Below are 12,012 nucleotides of genomic sequence, written 5' to 3'. Positions count from 1 at the left end.
ATTTAGTTGGTTGCTTCCGATCTCATTCGTGGAGTTCTGATCATTTTGGTCCCTCTCTAGAACATCTTTCAGTATCCTGTGTAAGGTTGGTTTTGCCATCGCGAAATTTTTTAGCTGTTCTTTGTCATGGAAGTATTTCACTTCTCCATCAAACTTGAAAGAGAGTTTTGCAGGGTATAGTAGTCTGGGCTGGAAATTGTTTTCATAGAGAACCTGAAGTACTCTGCTTCATGCTCTTCTTGCCTTCATGGTTTGTGAAGAGAAGTAGGCCATAATTCTGATGGGTTATCCTTTGAATGTGATCCACTTCTTTTCTCTAGCGGCTTTCAGTAGATTATTCTTGTGCTGAATTTCTGGGATCTTAACTATTATATGTCTCGTTGTGTTTTTCATTGGTTTGAGGTTCCTTGGCTTTCTGTATGCTTCAGTTACCTGAATGTCAGATTGTTTCCTCATATTTGGAATTTTTTCTGCTATTAATTCTGCCCATATTTTTTTAATGTCATTTGTGTTGACTCCTTCTTTCTCATTGATGCCTATTAGTCTCACATTATTCATCTTTGCATCATTTTGCAGGTGATGGATTATTCTTTCCTGCATCCTTGTTGTTTTTAACAGAACCTTTCATACCTTTTCAAAAGCTACACCAGCATCTTCAACATCTGAAACTCTGTCTTCACTTTCACTTAAACGGTTTTGCAAGCTTGTGATTAAGATATTAAATTCCTCTATATCTCTTTGACTCTGCTTCATGCAATCTATTTCATTCCTGTATTGCTCATTCAGGGAATCCGTCATTTTTCTAATCTCCTCTCTTTTTTATCCCTTTCTTTTTTAGAAGCATTTAGAAATTGTTTTGCTGCAATGTTTTTTTCTGATTGGGTTTCCTGCCTATGTTTCTGTAGTTGCTTCTTTACTTCATCTGCTATGAGTTCTGAGAGTTCTTTTTTATTTCTGAAAAGAATTGCGCTCTGATTTTCTCTCTATCTTTCTGCTGTTGCTTATTTACTATCAACGCTATTAATTCATGCATTTGAGCCAAGCTGGTATGCTCCACACTTGTTGTGGGTGAGCACTGGGTTTCTTCTGTATGTTTCTGCATTTGATTCTTTAGTGCAGATGTTATTAATTCAGGGATTTCTTTTTTCATTTCGAATCTGAGGTCTTCTACGTCTTTCTGTAGCTGTTTCTTTATTTCAGAAGCCGTTGATTCATTGATTTCAGCTGTGTGATTTCCAATTTGCTCTGTGTTAGTGTCCTCTGCACTTGTTACAGGTGGGCTTTGACTCTGAGGTTGCATTTTGTTCCTTCTCGTCATTTTGTGTAGCACTGTCTTCTGACCTTTGTTGTAGATCTTTGCTGTAGTTATAACCTTCGTGCGTAGTGAAGTTCAGGTGCAGCTCTACAAAGTTTGGACTTATCCAGCTGCTTCTGGCTTGGGTTTGGCTTCAGTGCTCACCTGCTTTCTGCTGCTGCCCTTGAAGGTGAACCTGTTGTGCCCCTGTGGCAAGATGTTCTGCTCCTGGACTATCTGGGTGGCTCTATCCTCAACAATCTCTTCAGGGATGGCAGCTGTAGGATAACACCCCAGGCGTGTATGCCACACCTGAGCTGTGCCTGTAGGGGGCAAGGTAAAGTAGCGGGAAGAGGAAGCTCTCCCACACACTCACTGGACCTGGGCTAGGACTGCATCTGGGGGGTTCCGGGATGAGGCAGAAATTCCTACTAGGCGGACGTGGTGGGGGAGGTACTGCGGAGTGGTGGGGGATGGCCCAAGGGTGTGGGAGTGTGTCCAGCCTACTCAGTGCCTGGGCTTGGCCTGGTCCCGCGGGCGCAGGGTAGCAGGAATCTCTCCGCACACTCATCGGACCTGGGCTAGGACGGGGTCTGGGGGTTCCCAGAACTCAGCAGAAATTCCTACTCGGCGGGCGGGCTGGGGGAGCTACTGTAGCATTTTTTTCAGTATTTCAATTTTTACTTATTTTTTTTCTAAATGTGATCTTGTTTTAGAATCACCTGTTCATTTTATGTGTGTTTTTAAGCTTTTAATTGACTTCATTTTAAACTGTTTTTTTTAAAAAATAAAAAACTTACCTGTATGTTTATTTCACTGAGTTTCAAGCTTACCTGATTTCTTTTTTATAGCGATTCTCTGTGCTAACTGTATATCAAGCTAGTGGTTTTGGCATTGCAAATTCCTCTTTCAGCCTGCTGCGATTCCCAGGCCTTGTGTGTCCTTTGGAGTGTGACAATCTTCACATGTGACACTGTTGATGAACTCATGCCCATGGGATTTCCTGTGCGGAGTAAGGAGGGCTCTCCCGTATATGTTGCAGTTTGATCCTATCAAAGGTCCTTACAATAGCCGGCTGTAGCAGTGTACAGCACAGTACTCCCAGCAATCTGGGAGGCTGAGGAAGGAGGATTAAATGCTTCAGCCCATTCTGCAACTTAGAGAGACCTAGTCCGAAATTAACATTTGTTTTGAAAAGCCTGAGGATGTGGCTCAATGCAAAATCTCTTCACCGAAAAAAAAATTAATACATATAATATATGTATATGAATATATTATATATATATATGCATATGTATATATGTACCAGAGGAGATAGCTCTGTAGAATAAGCACTTGCCTGGCAAGTGTAAGTCCAGAGTTCAATCCACAGTACTGAAAAAAAAAAAGCGTTAGGTTCAATATCTCCTCCATACATACAAATTCCTGATAAGAAACCTGGATTTTCTCTCTGGCTAGGGAACCAATTCCTGTGAGGAATTATTTCCTGCGCCTTTCTAGAGAGCACACAACTCGCAAAGCCACACACGTAGGTGACTGTGGGGAAACCCTCAGGCTTCTTCCATGCTCAGGCCATCTCAGGACACCTGAGGGATGCCCCACCTTCCCGCTGTCAGCACTCGCTTCTGACCCAGCTCTGGGTATCAGGCTGTGCATTTGGCTCAGACTTTGATGGATGTGGAGGCTAAGGGTGGGGAGTTTTAGAATTGCGGGTGGTTGGGGGTGCCCCACTGAGACAGGTGACCTCCACTGGAGGTTGCAAAGTCCTCCTCAAGGTCCTGGGCATCCGAGCCAGGGCTTGGGCTCCCTGCACCCTTGTGCAGAGGCCACCTGGCAGAATCACCATAGCTGTGAGCACTTCACTCGGCTGCACCAGAACCCACCGCCGGATCAGTCCTCCTCATGGCTGCTGCGGCCTCGTGTGCTGTCCGCCCTGCAGGTAACTGGGGGTCTTGGGCCTGCCCCAGGCTTTCATTGATAACTGTTACCACTTGGTGATCATGAGGCTGAACTCACCAGCCAATTCCCAGTCTTCAGGGAGCTCAGCGCCAGCAGTAGGAGCTAAGACCTAGGCGGCCTCCCTGGTGTGCTGTGCTGTGCAGCCGTGGGCCAACGCGTCAATGTGCCTGTGCTCAGTCTCTCAAAGTCATGTAAGAGAATAGACTTATAAAACTTGTGTTTGACATACAGCTGTGCAGCTCATGGTCCACGTTGCATGGTCCTATCTCTGGACACCTGAAACAGGGGCCAGATGGACATGGAGGGAAGAGCTTTAGGGCAGGGCTGCTCAGATCATGGTTAGAAAGCAAAAGGAGAAAAGGATCAGGGTCCCTGAGTCTCTTTGTGTGTGAGGGGAAAGGGATGAGGACAAAGGCTGCTGAAATCACCTTCCTGGTGCTGTTGTGACCTCCCCAACTCCCTGCACTGACTAGCTCAGGCCCATCAGCGGATCACAGAAGCCACGGGGCTGGGCCCTCATATTCTTCTTCCTCCATCTGTGCCCTCCATGTGTGAGTACCCCAGAACTCCTTATCACTTGGGGTGAGAATCTCCCATCTCGCTTCCATTGAGTGCTCTCTGTGCTGGGACAGGAGATTGGAAAACAGGCTGCAGTGCAGTCCACCCAGGATGGTCCTCCCTTCTTCAACATGGTCTCTGACTTGTCCTTACCCTCAGCAGACACGGCTCAGATAGCAAGTGCTGTCAATCAAAGGAAGATGCGTCACATTGTGCATCCTTCAGAAGTTTTCTGGAGTCTGGACCTCCTGATAAGGGCGTAGAAGCATCATCTCAAGGCTTTCCCAAGCCCCTGTGGTCAGCCCTATAAACTGAGATGAACAGCAGTCTCACATGGGAGGGCAGGTGAATGGCATAGAGGGGACAGTGGCTCTGACACCTCCCTGGACGGCAGAGGAATCATCTCCTTCACTTCACTTCCCTGAGGATGCTCTATTTAGATCATGGGCTGGGGAAGGCAAGGACTTGGCAACTTAAATTCAATCCAGAGGCATATGTTTTGAAAACTTAACGTGTGTCCTTCAGGTCACTTCTTCAAGTTCTGCTGTACTGGAGTTCCCTAAGTCCCCACCCCATTCCTTAGAAGAGGCTAGTAGGTTGGACAGATCTGGCTCTCCAACCCTGGGACTGCCCCAGAATCACCATGCTGGGCATGGTACAATATATACCATGGCAGCGATGAAAAGGTTAACTCTGTGCCAGCCATTAGCAGTAGTGAGTCATTTGTCAATGTGTTGCTTTGGGCAAAGAGACTGTTGTCCAGGGGTTATTTATTTCCTTAATCTTCAGTTACATTTGTCTCCACTGACAGGGTCAGGGGCATTGCAACTGAAAACACTACAGTTGGAGAAGTAAATGACCTTTACCTATTGCAAAAAGCAAAAATCCCAAGAACAGCTCTTTCTTAGACACACACATTGTCTGAAAATACCGCACTGAAGTCCAGGCATCTGGTGCTCTGGCTCCTGACTCTTGCTAAAGAGTGTCAGAGTATGGAAGGCCCTACGTGGCCCTAAGCCGGGAAGATAGGCAGGGTGGGCATCTGAGAGCAAAATGAGGTGCAGCACATGTGGGGCTTGCTCCTAGTTTTGTACTCTTACTTTGGGGGAGGCAAGTGCACCCAACAGGCCACCCTCCGCACCTCCAAATGTCCTTAGGTCAGGAGGCCAGGCCATCACAGTGAGCCATCACAGTCTCAGGAGAGATGGTCTCATTGGGCCCAGAATGCGTCTCTGTGCAGCGCTAGGGTCACAGAGCTCGAGCCTGACTTCCTGCAGCTCTCAAGGAGAGAAGGCTGGAGCAGGGCGAGCACTTACAAAGTGGCCATTATGCTGAGGGTAGACTTCTGAAAAGGCACCTTCCTGGGCCAAAGCACACACCCTGTATGCTCCTCCTAGGGTCTCCGGGGACTTCAAATGCTGTACAGGTTCTAGGCGCTCATTGCAGGCCCAACAGCTGCCAGGCTGGGACATCGCTGTCCTTTGCTAGTGAGTTACACACTGGGCTAAGAGGCCAGGCTGAATCTTGAGAATTGAGAAAGAGTTGTTAGTACAAGACAGATCCACTAGGTGGCGGCCTAGGCACCTATCCTGTGAAGACATCAAGAGCTCTGTGTGTGTGTGTGTGTGTGTGTGTGTGTGTGTGTGTGTGTTTGTCTGTGTGTGTCTGTGTGTGTCTGTGTGTGTGTGCGTGTGTTTATGGGGTGGGGACAAGGGCACTGCTCATCATGACCAGGATTCAAAGATGTTACTTAGACTCGGTGCTTTACATTTCTGCTCTCCCAGAGCGGGGTGGCTGGTCTCGCGTTGTAGACATCATTCTCCAGCCTGAGAGGGGCTCCATGGCTCCCTGTGGTCTGGGAGCATCAGCCCAGCAGGACTCCCTCCTTCCAGCTCCTGGACTCCAAGTCTATCTCTGCCTATTGCTTCGAGCTGTTTAAGCTTTCCTGAGGGAGCAATTGTGTCACTGAGTCCTGGGTTGGAGCCCTGTCCCATGCCCAGTGCTATCTCTTCAGTGGCTTAAGTTCCCCAGCATTGGTGATGTGCTTGGTGTTGTAGACCTGCGCAGCTCATACTGTGCACAGGCTCTCCAGGGCTCATATGGGCTTGGAGAAAAGCTGGAGAAGTGCCACATGGCTGGCATGGTCTCGGTCCCTTCGGATCCTCTGTGCCAACAGGTTGATCACTGTGCCTCCTTCAACCCAGGTGTCCTCAGTCCCAGATTGGTGCCCTTCTCCTTAGGGTTAGGATGTTGCCATCCACCAAGTCAGCCTGCACCAGACCTCTCTTTGTTTTGTATTGTTTTTTCTGTGCCTGAACTGAAAATGGTGCCAGGCAAGGATTGCTGTACATTCACAGGAGCTCCCCCGGTTATGTGTTGGTGAGGTCCCTTCTCGGCTGTGGGCACCATTAACAGTGAGAGGCAGTCAACTGCATCATGGCCTCCCCTGTATCACTGTACCCACATGCTGGGAGAAATCCAGAGAAGTGGAGTCAGTGTGGAGAATCGGAATGACCCAGGGGCCTGAACAAGATGAGCATGCTTTCTCCAGCTCCCCCACAAGGTCTTAGGTGGGCACTGTGGGGTTGGTGTGGCCTTCTCTAGCTCACAATCTCAGCTTCCATTGGGGGCTTGGCTGGATGTGCCATGCAGTCTGAACTTTTGGGTTTTATATATGTTTTTATAGTGGACCAAATTCTTAACTGGTTTACATACTGAGACTCTACCTGAGAGCAATAGAGTGACTATGTAAATGAAGCAGGCTGGGCTTGGTGGTGCACACCTGCAGTCTCAGCACTTCAGTGCCAGACGCAGGAGGATTGCTAAGAGTTCGGAACAGCCGGGGCTACAAAGTGAGTTCAAGGGCAGACTGAATTGTATACTTACAGTCTGTGCCAATAAACAAACAAATTGTAAACAATGCATGAATCAAAAAAGAAATCACAAAATGTTGGAAAACATTTGGATAGCACGAAGAGGATAATATAGAATGCTCCAAATTGAAGAAAACCAAAGCACTGTTCAGGGCACACTTTGTAGTCATGTTGACAATGAAAAAAGTATTCAAGTCAGTGGCTCACAGGGATTTCAGCAGCACAGTAAAGAGACAGGAAAGATAAAAGTAGCCTTTGTCTACTCCAAAGACATGGAGAAGATTGAGGCCAGATGCGGCAGATAGATCCTCTGACCTGAGACAAAGAAGTTGAGGTATTAATAGTCTTTTCTGGGGGAAGACATTGAGGAGGTTGCTTAGAAAGGTTGGAGGAGCTGAAGGTGAAAGGACATTGCACCCTGGGCTGGGTTGGAGAAGAAAGGGGAGGTGGTCCCTGGGAAGATCAGCTGCTCTGTGAAGGGCTTCAGCCATATTAGATGAACATCCTAGTGATTCAGCACTTCAAACTAGGGCTAGAACCCATCATTAAATTTGTTTGGTTGTGATGCAAGGGGCAGAATATTTGTTAGACTGCTTCTTGCTGAACAGGGACATCATCTTGGGGAAGGGAGAGTTGCCTGGATGACAATTCACCCTCATATGGAAGCTAGTGCCAGTAGTCCCAGCTAGGTGTTCATCTCTAGTGAAGGCTCACATTGGAGATTGAAGAAACTTTGAAAAACAGTTACAAAGACAGTATTTTATGCTTATATATATTATCAAGTTTAAAGGACAAAGGAGGGGAAGGAAGAAGGGATCTATGATCTGAATGTGTCATTTCACCTTGACCTTGGTGAAAGGGATGAATATTTACATTTTTGTTTTTGATATTTGTGTTCTAGGGGCTTAGGAATGTGGGTGCCCTAGGGAGTGTCCTGAGTGCAGTTAGAGAGAAGGGAAGGAGCTGAGACTGAGGCACATGCAGCTCCAGGATAAGTTTTGTGAGGTGGGCCCTTAAAGGCACATTTGCCTTTTCTACTTTCCCAGAGGACTGTGGGCGAAAAATTATGTATAGATGCCCAGTGATGTCGACACTAGAAACAACCTGTTAAGAGATTTGGGACATAATGTTGGGCCATTGTCTGAGTGGATAATCTGGACAGCTCAATTATGGGGATAATATCCTGCATGAAAACCTCGGTAACTACATCTACAGTGTTTTGAGCACTGGGGAGGGCATCTGTTCATCCCGAGAACATGCTAACAAAAGTAAGGAGGTAATCCTAAGAATTTCCATCAGTTTTTTGAAAATAGCAGTTAATGTGTAGAATTTTCAGCTTGACTAGCTCTTGACTGATATCAGGGATCTAAGCAACTACAAAAAGGACAGCAAAGTGCAATTCAAAAAACATGCTTGAATACCTGTCATGTTCATCTTCTGAAACTGTATCAATTCCTTTTCTAAAATAAGTAAATATTTTTCACCTGAGGAATGGATGACAAAGATGTGATATTTTTATACACTGGAGTATTACTGAGCTATAAAGAATGATACACTTGAAGCCTTTATATTTAAGTGGATGCCACTTGAAGATATACACATAAGTAAAATTATTTTATTTATTTTATTGAGAAGCATACATCAATGATAAAGTTTCCAAGGTGATCAATAGGACATTTTCAATAGTAAATACTTTGCACATTGTTACCTTCTCAGCAGTCATTCACAGCATAAGAAGCAGACAGGACATCCTGTCCAAACACTCATAAATGAAATAAACTAGACACACCTGTGTAAATATTCTATAGTTTCCCTAGTATAATAATCAAAGGAAGTAGTACAAATGGAAAGGTGTAGTACCATTAAATGAAAGCAAGAACTTCAGGATTAGACAATGAAGAGAGAGCAAGGAGAAGAGCTAGGATACATGACAGAGTTAATCCATAAATTATATGTACAAAACGGGTAAGGCAATGATACAGAGAATCTTAAGATTTTCGAATCTAGCAGTTAAGGATTCTCACCCTGACTAACTATATATATTGACACCTGTGAACTAAGCAACTGCACTGAAGATGATAATTTCTAATAGTATTTTCATGCTTGGAGTGCCTGGCATTCTGCTCTGCTGAATACGGGCTGCTTGTCATGACAAGCCTGATGCTTCTGTGCTGTCTCTCGGGTAGGTGTTTGTTTAAAAAGGAAGGGAGTGGTGAATGAAGACAAGAGACAGGAAAAGGAGTGTTGTGGGACTGTCCTGCAACAATGTTGTATATAGTTAGATTTCTGGACTTATGTGTAAGCATATATAATTCTTTATTCATGTTTTTTAAATATATTTTAATTTTTGTCACATTCTGTAGGGACTTAAAGTTCAACGTATCAATAATTTATGAAAAATACCTGTTCTATGTTATGCCTATGATGTTTGATATTCAGACAGATAGTGAGGTTAAGCTCAACAGCCTAGGTTGTATGGCAATCATAATAAACTTCTCTTCTGGAGGGTTAACAACCTAAGTTTGCATTCCAAAATTAGAGAAAAAGGAGGGCCCAAAGGAAAGCTAACATTTTGGCCCTAGTCTTCCAAGATCAATTTGGGCATATGAGAACTTGTACTGTAACATCATGTAACTCAGTTTTGTCCTAAATTTTCTGATGAAGGAGATTATTGGCCCAAAGAGGAAAGTGATTGATGATGCAGAGTGTGCCTAAGGAGAGTCACATGGAGAGAAAACATTCTATCCAGCTTTGAGAGATCAAATTGGACAAGCAATTGCTGTGACTCATCCACATGGCTGACACTGAAAATGGATCTACAAACTGAGGAACAGGGTCTCAGGATAAATCCTGAGGGGATTTGACTGACCTTATCAGACAAAAAAGCTACAGTTCGTGGTACCTTTGTCTTGCTTTATCTTGGTCTTAATCATCCAGCAGAAAAGTATAAAAACAAAGTGTACAAAGTAAAGCCATGTTGTTATGTTGAGCTCTGGGGGACTCAGGTCAACATCTTCTGACATTGCCAGTCAAGTGGAAAACCCAATACTACTATGGACTGCTGAAGTACTTTGGAATATTTGGCTGAGTTCACACACCTATAATATTTAACTGATGGAATTAAACAAAAACAGGCATACAGACGAATGAATATTTTGTATCTGTGTACTCCAAATGGTTAGGATAGATATATAGCTACATTCTCTTAATTCAAGGAATAGAGGGATTTGTTCTACTACTGTTTGTAAACAAGATATCTTGTCTGCATCTTGTATAACAAATAACCACTAGGATGGCAGCAAGCAATGTGTTAATTATTGGAACTGTCCTAACAATTTGATTTGAAACTGATTGCTATTTATTTCTCAATAAATTTGTCAGAAAAAATTAATGAAATGATATCATATCTAAACTTGAGAGGTAGCAGAATAAATTTTCAAAACATATACAAAAGAGGGATGGACAAATAGCTCAGCAGTTTAAAGTACCTGCAAGCAGGTTCAAGTGTTGTGGGTTCTATCCCTGGACCTGCTTGCTGGCGCTTCCCCTGGGCTCCCTGGAATGGCAATTGTGATTGGGCAAGGGGACACCTGCCTATATGTTCTGAATAACTAGGTTGTAGAATACTATTAATTTTGTTACATGTGATCATGACATATAGTAATGCAGAAGAACACCCTCAGGTTTTAGAGTTTTAGGATGAAGAGTGAGTCACACACCCTTTACTCTGAAATGGTGCAATGGACTGATGGTTAGGTGACAGATAGATAAATAATCCATATGTGCAGTCTCATTTGTAAGTATATCTGGGTGTATGAATATATAAGTAGGCAAGATGAGTATGGAAAATAATGCTTCTACCTAGACAGGAGAATAGAAGGATGTTTATTCTTTCCCTTATGACTTATGATTGAAATTCTTCAAGTAAAAAGGTAAGTTCAATAAGAGCTCAAAGCTGGAAAGAAAATGGAAGGCCCCACTGTACAGTTCTGCAGGTTCTGTCCAGTTGGAAGGAGGTTGAGATCTCTGTGCTTTCATGAGATGGCAGAGCCCACACTGTGTGGATTTCAGCAACACTGAGGGGCTAATCAGTGTGATTAGGAGTGGCTGTTCAGACACTGTAGAAGGTGACATCCCAGCAGCCCAACGGTCTGAGCCCCTGCTTTACCCTTCTTCATGACCTGTAGGGACCATAAGTGCTTCTATCTGCTACTTAGATATCCTCAGACTTTTACAATCTGTATAAACTAGGAACAGTGTTTTGCATAAACTTCACTGCCCTGATCCCAGAGCATGACTTCACAGGAAGTCTCAGGCTGGGTTAATAGCACATAGAGAATCTGAATCAAATTTAGACGCCACCGTAGACAGAGATGCATGCAAAACTCAGAGCCTAGGAGAGAACAATGAATTGCTGAAGCTTGAGGTCTCCATGCTCCGAGAAGGAATCGCCACACAGGTCAAGGACCTCCTGAGCAAGAGAGCTAGCCCGTCTTCCCCACAGGGTCCCTTTCTTCAAGTGAGACTTAAGATATCCCTCCTACCTAACTGGCTCCCCTGATTCCAGATATGCCTTCTGAGGACCTGCGTGGCCTGAAGCTCCTCGGCTTCTGTACCATGCCTGGGAGCTTCCAGGAGACCCACCACATCTGGGTTTCCCATCTCCCTTCAGATCTAGCTTATGCAGACATCCACAGAGTTTCTTAATAGTTAGTTCAACCTTCTAACAGATCAGATATTTCAAATTTCAAAATGGCATCAAGAAACTTGGCGATTTGTGTATTCCCTTCAAAATGTATTTTTAATGATCTGTCTTGCAGTCAGTGGAAGAAACTACAGGACAGATTTAAGTTTAGCTCGAAGCACTTCTTCATTAAACTGTGGTTTTAGCTTAATATACATGTTATTAGCGTATGGATACTGAAAGTAAATGGTTTGCATGTTAGTGTTCTTTTTTTAATATTTTTTTATAATTATTTATTTATACATTTATTTATTGTGTGTGTGGCCAGCTCAGCCCACCAAGGGGCGGGACTGCTTGGCATGTGGTGCTGGGGGATCGAACTTCGGTCCCTGTGCTTTGGCAAGCTTGTTCCACGTAGGTGCTTTAGACCACTGAGCCATCTCTCCAGCCCCTGCATGTTAGTGTTCTATCTCCGACATATAAACAGGTTTTCATTTCTTCTTGTACCCATTATGAATGAGTAATAATTAAAATAGTGTTGGTAATGTTTTAGGTAGAAATCTATGAGACACTTTAAACTACCAAGATGATTATGGTTTGTTTGACCAAAGACAATTAGAAAATTTACATGATCTACTCTTTAA

General features: G+C 44.2%; 1 pseudogene; it reads right to left on the bottom strand.

Annotated features, from left to right (window-relative positions):
- LOC101581642 overlaps positions 1–11,346 on the bottom strand; it is a 61,283-nt pseudogene extending 49,937 nt beyond the window's left edge.
- Between the last annotated feature and the right edge of the window lie 666 nt (positions 11,347–12,012).

Source organism: Octodon degus, unplaced genomic scaffold (genome assembly GCF_000260255.1).
Source record: "Octodon degus isolate 3935 unplaced genomic scaffold, OctDeg1.0 scaffold00037, whole genome shotgun sequence".
Classification (NCBI taxonomy): Eukaryota; Metazoa; Chordata; class Mammalia; order Rodentia; family Octodontidae; genus Octodon; species Octodon degus.
This window is presented reverse-complemented; position numbering and strand designations above follow the sequence as displayed.